Source organism: Apteryx mantelli, chromosome 9 (genome assembly GCF_036417845.1).
Source record: "Apteryx mantelli isolate bAptMan1 chromosome 9, bAptMan1.hap1, whole genome shotgun sequence".
In the NCBI taxonomy this organism is placed as follows: domain Eukaryota; kingdom Metazoa; phylum Chordata; class Aves; order Apterygiformes; family Apterygidae; genus Apteryx; species Apteryx mantelli.
In genome coordinates, this window is record NC_089986.1 from 11112865 (window position 1) to 11120239 (window position 7375).

Sequence of the window (7375 nt, forward strand, 5' to 3'; positions counted from 1 at the left end):
TGCTATATGCAGTCCTTTTATACCAGGGTTAAACTTTGGGTCCATTTCTTTCAGGTAGTCAGGGTGATGTTGTTGAAATGCATATCTCTATTGTGCATTTCTCCAAAGAAGTGGAGAATTAGTGCTGTGGTTGTGATGGCTTAGTTCCTGGTTGTCCAGAGGATTCAGGACTCAAATTTCACGAGGGCAGTTATTTTGGAGTGATACACTTTCAAAAACACTCCAAATTCAATGCACAGCAGGTGCAAAGCTGCTCTTGAGCTACTGTGTGCTTGTTCTGATAAACAAAATAACCATTTCCTGACAGCATGGATTTTTGGATCCAGGCAACTTGTCTTTCTTTTGGCCATATTAGCTGTGATACTGTTTTGTACTGATTCAATTGTACGAAAGGATTGAGATAGAAAGCAGCTTAGTAAACCAAGTCCTAGAATCCACTGTGGTTTGGGGTTGTCTGCTACAGTTCAGCACTTCATTCTCTCAGTTGCACTGCAAGGAATATAGCAATAGAAAGCAGAGAAGAAAGGACCATCCATTAACCCTGAATTATTTGGCTCCCTTTACTGAAAAGGTGTCAGCCTTCTGCTCTGCAGAGGACAAGAAGTGACTGGGTACAAATCTAATGTATTTACACCCCTGAATAAATGCTGTTGCTTTAGACTTATACCAACCTGAGTTCATATGCTGGACACAGCTCTCTTCCAGTACCTGAGCTCAGTCATTCCTCAGAGGCAGCTGCATCTTTGACTCTGTTATCTGTTGTGCTCATGTGAGAGTGGGGCATGAAGGTGCCACAATCTCATACTGACTGTCCCCTACACACTTGTCCATATGTCAGAGCAGAGCCTGCTGTCCAGGAATGGTACCTTCCCTCACTAAAACCACAAGTTTTTCTTTAGTGTTTCTGCTGTCAGAAAGTGCAGTACCTCTCTCCCTGCTGTGACTTACAGATCACTCTAAGGTACTTGTAAGTACCATCTAAGTTTCCATCTATGCATGTGAAAACTGACTGTTTCTTCACTCCATCTCCCTTGCTTTCCTGGGTTTTAATTCTAGAAGTCTGCTGCAGTGGATTCTGTGAGTCATGAAAGCTGAATGACTAATGAAACACACCATTTTGCTCCTTTCACATCATTCTCCAGCATTACTTCATGCCAGTAGGAGCAAGCAACTTTGTAGGGGACTCAGATTCCTCCCAGTCACTGACCCACTGGCCACCTGGGGAAAGCCAGACCTTACAGTGCTGAACTATGTGGTGTTGAAGAGGCTCAGCCAGTGGACTACAACATATCAGCATTAACTCAACATTTGTGGTTTTTCTCTGATACCCTTGAACACAAGCCCAGCAATGGACATCAACAACATATCTACAGAAGGCTAGTATCAGATACCAGGCTGCTGTCAGAATGATTTTGGCAGTCATCCAAGCCTCATTCAAAAGGGTTCATCCCTGTTTGTATGCTGAGTCATGCCTCGGGCTAAGGGAGGCTTCAAACATGGTGCAGAAAAAGGGAAGGAAGAAGCAACAATAATTGAACTATTCAGCTTATTCTCTAATCATCAAGATGTGTGGTGCTGTTGAGTAACTTCCAAAGTGCTGAACCCACTCCCCAGAGGACAATGTCCTCCCAAGGGATCTCTCGGATTCAGGCAGCATATGGAAGGCAATAAGAGGTTAAATAAAAGATGAGGCAAATAGCAGGAGAAGGCCCTCCTGTTTGACAAGCTGTCAGGAGTTGTGATTGATGGCTGTTCAGTTTAATTTCCACTGAGGCATCTGAGCTTCCCTCTGCTACAGAGATGGGAACAGACTGGGGCGCCTCTCTACCTCCTTTTGGCTCTGTTTTCTTTTATTCTTGGGACCAAGTAGAAAGGTTGAAACTACCCACCCTGTTAGCAAGTGTTGACTTCTGTCAGTGCCAGCAGCTTTCATTGTGTCTGACCTAACAGACCTTGCACATGAGAACCTCCTTTATTTGCTTTCCCTGGAGAGTCTCCCCTGCTTCCTTCCAGGTAGTTCCAGGGTTGCTCTGCTGTGTTTAGGATGAGAGAGGGAAGTGTCACAGTCTGACTCACTCATTCAATGAGGCTGCATGGAGTCATTTTTCTCCTGCTTGTGATATAAGCCACATTTTCTGTTCAAAGACCAAAAAAAACAAACAAAAACACCCCACTGGTGTCTGCAGAGGCTTTCTCTGAAAGTTGAGTTTCTCCTTTTCTACTCGTCAAAACTGCCATAGAGAGCTAATATGGTTTGAAAAACCTCAGGTGGGTTGAGGGAAGTCACCAGAAGAGCTCACTCTAACAGTGGACATGCAGACCTTTGCTTGCAACTGAAACATGAGTTTTAGAATAACTCACGAGTGCCAATCACTTTCCAGACACCAACAGACAAACCACAGTGACCAGGTTTGCTCCTTTTAACTTGGATTGAGCCAAAGTATGACAAGTCTGGTAACTGAGAAATCATTTAAAAAAAAAATTATCATCTTTAGATCAATTATGGAGGCTATACCTGAAATCCACTTAGGAGCAGAAGTTAGCACAGTATGTGACTCTCCAAGGAGCATGACCCTAAGGCTCACTGATATGCCCTAATGCTTCCTGGGTGAAGTTTAAGGTGTTGGATTTGAACTAAGATATAAAGCCCTGGATGGCTGGAGACTTTTTTCCCTTGTCATATCACTACAAAGGGAATCAGCAAAAGTGAAGGCTAGAGCCCTTCATTCAGAAAAAGGGTCTTTCAATAAAATCTCTCTATAAAAGCTGACTGGCTCTGGACATCCATCTTCTGCAGGTATGGATCCTGCAAGGCCCTTCAGGACTAGGCTTTCTAGGGCTAGAGTCAAAACCAAGACCTCTTGTAAAGGTTTCATTCCACTGGGCCAACCAAACTGTCTTTTGAAGCAGGAAGATTTCTAATCATGTAAGGCAGAGCCCAGCTGAGCTTTCTAAGGATGCAAAGGACCCAGTGTCTAGCATGCATAGCTGTGGAAGGGATCATGGCTGTCACCAGTATTAATGGCAAAACCCACATTCTGCCACTTGGCTTTCCTTCAATAACTTCCTTATGTGTCAAGCACTCATCTGTGCATTCACTTCAAAAAACAGAAACACCTACAAGCCTCAGTAATCTGAGGTAGGCTGGAAAACAAAGGACAGAGGGAGATTGCTGTAGCATTAGATTTAAGAGCAGCAGCGTGGAGGCTGTAGAAACAGACAGACAGTGACCTACAGATTGACACACTGGATCACACCTCAGTTCTATCCAGCCTCGTATCCTGTCTCTAACAGTTGCTGTCGCAAAATGCATGAGAAGAAAGTGTGAAAACGCTGCGGGAAGCAGATGGTAGATGGTTTCTACTCCTGTTCCCTTTTCTCCCCAACATGCTGGTCTCTTACTGGCTCAAAACTGAAAGCTCAAGATTTAACAACCACAATTTTGGAAAGGATATCAATAAATCAAAAAACTAGGGCTATAAGCAGCCTTTCTTTTCTGTGCAGCTCTGATCCAACACACTGCTTCCTGCATGCTACTACAATACAAATAATGATGACAAATCTGGATATTCCAAGATAATTCTAACTCTTGAATTTTAAGGGCTTTGGAGTCGAAGGCACATCCCATATGAAAAAGTCTTCAGTGAAAGTAAAAGCTTGAAAGTAGAAAGGGAAACACCTCTGAGTTCTTTTTTGAGACAAGACTGGCCTTAATACAACCTGTTGTTTTTACTGGTTCTGGGAAGCTCTTTAGTCACCTTTTTCTCCAAAAACATGAGGCCAAATCATCACGTAAATATTTTGGCTTAAGGTAGGCAACCTTGAGGCAGGCACTGTTCTGGGTCCCTAACTCTTAACAGTTTCTCATGGTCTTTATCTCTGAGTATGCCTCAACACACCAGGTCAGAAAGTGGGCTTTTAAACAGGTACCACATTCTATTTGCACTATGCTATGTTTTGGCATATGCTATAGGCATCTGCAGATTTTCACGCCCTTCTCTGAAAGCTTGATTTCCGCTTGTTATAGACACAAACTTTGCAGCATTAGCAAACTTCTTCTAAATAGTGCCACTATTAAACAGTTTCCAGGGAAACAGCTGCACAGAATGGGCCATATAGAATGGGAGAACACTAATAGCTACGATCTGGGAATAAAAAAAGCAAACAAGTGGTTTTTTAAGCATCAAAACTAATTAAAATAAATTGTCACTGCCTCTCCCTTCCCCCTTCCCATGTGGATTCTCTGAGGTCTAACAGAGTGAGCTTATTAGCCTTTTCCTTGCTAATCACATCTTTCTCTTCTATCCAGTCGCTATTTCATATCATGTATGAACTTAATATTTTATGACCTTGATCACTTCACCAAATTTGGTCAAAATTGGCCAATAGTTCAAAAGCTTATAGTGGGTACAGAGAGAAGATGCAGACAATATGATCACAGAAGACCAATCTTTTAAGGAAAATAGGTTAATATGGAAAGGAACTCCATATTATCACTTCACTACAGAGTTTGCATGAGGTCCCAAGCAAGTTTAACAAATATATTTCTTCAGATTTCTATTGTCCTGTCTCACTGTGAATGGAATGGCAGATGCACATCCCAAGCCTGTATCTTACTTCCAGGTGAAGAAACGTCGTGTGCTATGGTCTGTGGAAAATACCAGCCACTTCTAGCTGTGCACCAGAAAATTAAAAGTAGGACAGCTACAGAATCAGTGGTTTGAAAAGATCTCCTGAAATGCATGAATGCTCTAAGACAAAGGGAAGAATTTTCCGTCGCTGGGCAGGGGAATTTCCATTGCCTTGATCTGAGTCTTTGCATAAAAGTAACAGAGGGTTTATTTGATATCATACTATGGAAGCTAATTCATTGAAAAATCTCTTCTGAGTGTCCTTGCTGCGTACAGACACAGATCATCAACACTGCAATGGTCTGTCCAGCTGTGACATGTTAGATTGCTCATGGCTTTGCAGCATAAAACGCATTCTGTGACTTGTGATGCTAAGCCATCAGCCTCGGACAAATGCCAGCTTGGGTTATTCCATTCTGCTGACCTAAATTCCTCTCACGCAGTCAAATGGATGCTGTATCATCCTTCACTTCCTGTCCCAAAGTGTAGCACAGCTTCTCTGCACATATATTGATATTTTACACAGCTAAGCCAAGGGTGGTGGGAATTTACCTACTGCGGTTAACACACAGGAATATCAAGTGATTGTGTAAGTCCTGAGAAGTCAATCCTAAACTCAGTTCTGCCACTGACTTTGCTTTTGACCTCTGTAAAGGTGCTTAAATTCTTTTTTCCATTCATAAAATGGGAAATTGGGCAAAAGAGAACATGTAAAGCCAGCTGAAAGCTGCCATGTGAATATCATGCATATATCATTTGTGTAACATACTGCTTTCTGCAGTTTCACATCAGTGAAGCTGACAGCTCCTCTGGATCCAGTTGCCATTAGCAAATGTTGAGGAGTCCTCACAACATAACTGGAAATTAAGGGGAGCCTCTAAGAAACCATGCTTCTAATGTACCACGGAGTTTTTTGCTGGTAACACAGAGGAGCCAAGTTCTGCTGTTTCCTTTTGAGACAGCTGATGTCTGTTCTGGCAGCTCCATCTTATTATAAAATCATTTTAAGAATAAAAATCTGTGGAAAATGGGGCACTGGGTGGAGGTGCTCCTGCGTGACTGTGCTCAGAACACAGCCCACATGCAGCAAAGCTGGCATCAGACTTCTGGGAACCAACTGCCAAGCGTGGGTGGGTAGTGGGTGCACGAAAGCTTATTCTGGTGGGCTTTGCAAGCTGGAAGAGCCATACCACTCCCATGCACAAACACTCTTGCTGTCAGCACCAGGCACGTCACCCAGCAAAGCTTCTTCCCTCTCCATCACAGAAGAACTGCTGGTTGCCCACCTACCCGAAGGACACAGTCTTTCAAACGAGATGAGTGTTTCCTCAACACCTCCCAACAATCAAGTTTAATGAAAGTAGGTTAAATTAAAAAAAGAATCTTGACGCAGTTTTGGTAACGAGATTGGGTGACATTTTGTGGTACTTATTGGATTGCAAACAGAAAGCCCACTAGCATTCACAGATCACTCCTGTTCTAGACACCCGTGGTGGCCCCATTATCTCACCCACACCAGGGCAATCAGGAGTAATCCTAGGGAGGCTGAGAAAACACAGGGCTGTTTAAGAGATCTGATTTGGTCCTCTACTGCTTGACGCTGTAAAGATGTGCTAGAGAATGTGTGCACCTGGCAGAGTGCCAAGCTAAGGTAGTACTGTGGGGTAGGTGGATAAATTTAATGATTTGATTTTAAACTGGGCGATGCAGGCAGCTACATGTATGGAGCCTGTAGCAGGATAAGAGGTGTTTTTTACAAGCACATGGACTGCTTAACACGGCATGAGTCAGCTAATGAGGGATCAAAGCTTCTGCCTGGGACAGATAAGTTGAGCTCCAGGCAATTAACTATGTTTATGACACTCCTATTGACACACTAAAAATAAACTGGTGTGTCACCTGCTTCACACAGACAAAAATGATCCCACAAAGGTTTTATTGCAAATATAAAGCTTGTTTTTTAATGTTCCCATAAGTTGGGGTTTTTTTTCCAAATTTGGTGAATAAGTTTCCTCCCTCCTGCTATTGGGTGAGCTGAGAGTTGTGCTCCCAACCCAGAAGTGGCTGCATTCTATAGAGGATGAATGCCACCAGCCCAGGTGGTAATACGAGGGTGATAGATGCTGTAAAAATAGCAAACACTATAAGGTATGTTCCTGACAAGGGAGCTGCTCATTGTGCTAAGGGTGAGAGCCCTTTTACTTGTCTGAGGTTTAAAGGTCCCACTGAACTTTCAAGAAGCCCCAGCAGCTGCTCAGAATTACTATTTCAATAAGTTACTGCTGATTCAGCTAAGACAACTTATGTTACAAGGGGTGATTCATAAAAATAGTGCATCATCAGAGGGTTTGGAAGAAATGTTTTTCCTTCAGCCAATAACAATTTTTTTTGGTGGTGATTTGCTTCTGTTTTTGTGGAGCTGTTTTTTCTAGCTACATGATTTGATAAAAATGAGCACTATCTACAAAAAGGCAGGCAGACTCCACAAGTAGGGCCTGATTTCTAGTCTTGAATGACTGGGAAAATGGTGGGATCATCCTCTCCTTTGAAACTGGAGAACAAGACTCTAGTCTCAGAGTGTAACAGACAAATCCAAGATCTGTGAGCTTCATTCTGCTCACTAGCACTGACCCGCAGGGTGACCGCCAGGAAACCAGTGAAACTCTCCAGGCTCATACACATGGCCAGAAACCTCCCCATTTGTCAAGGAGCAGTGCAAAGGTTAACTAACATCTTTTTAGTGG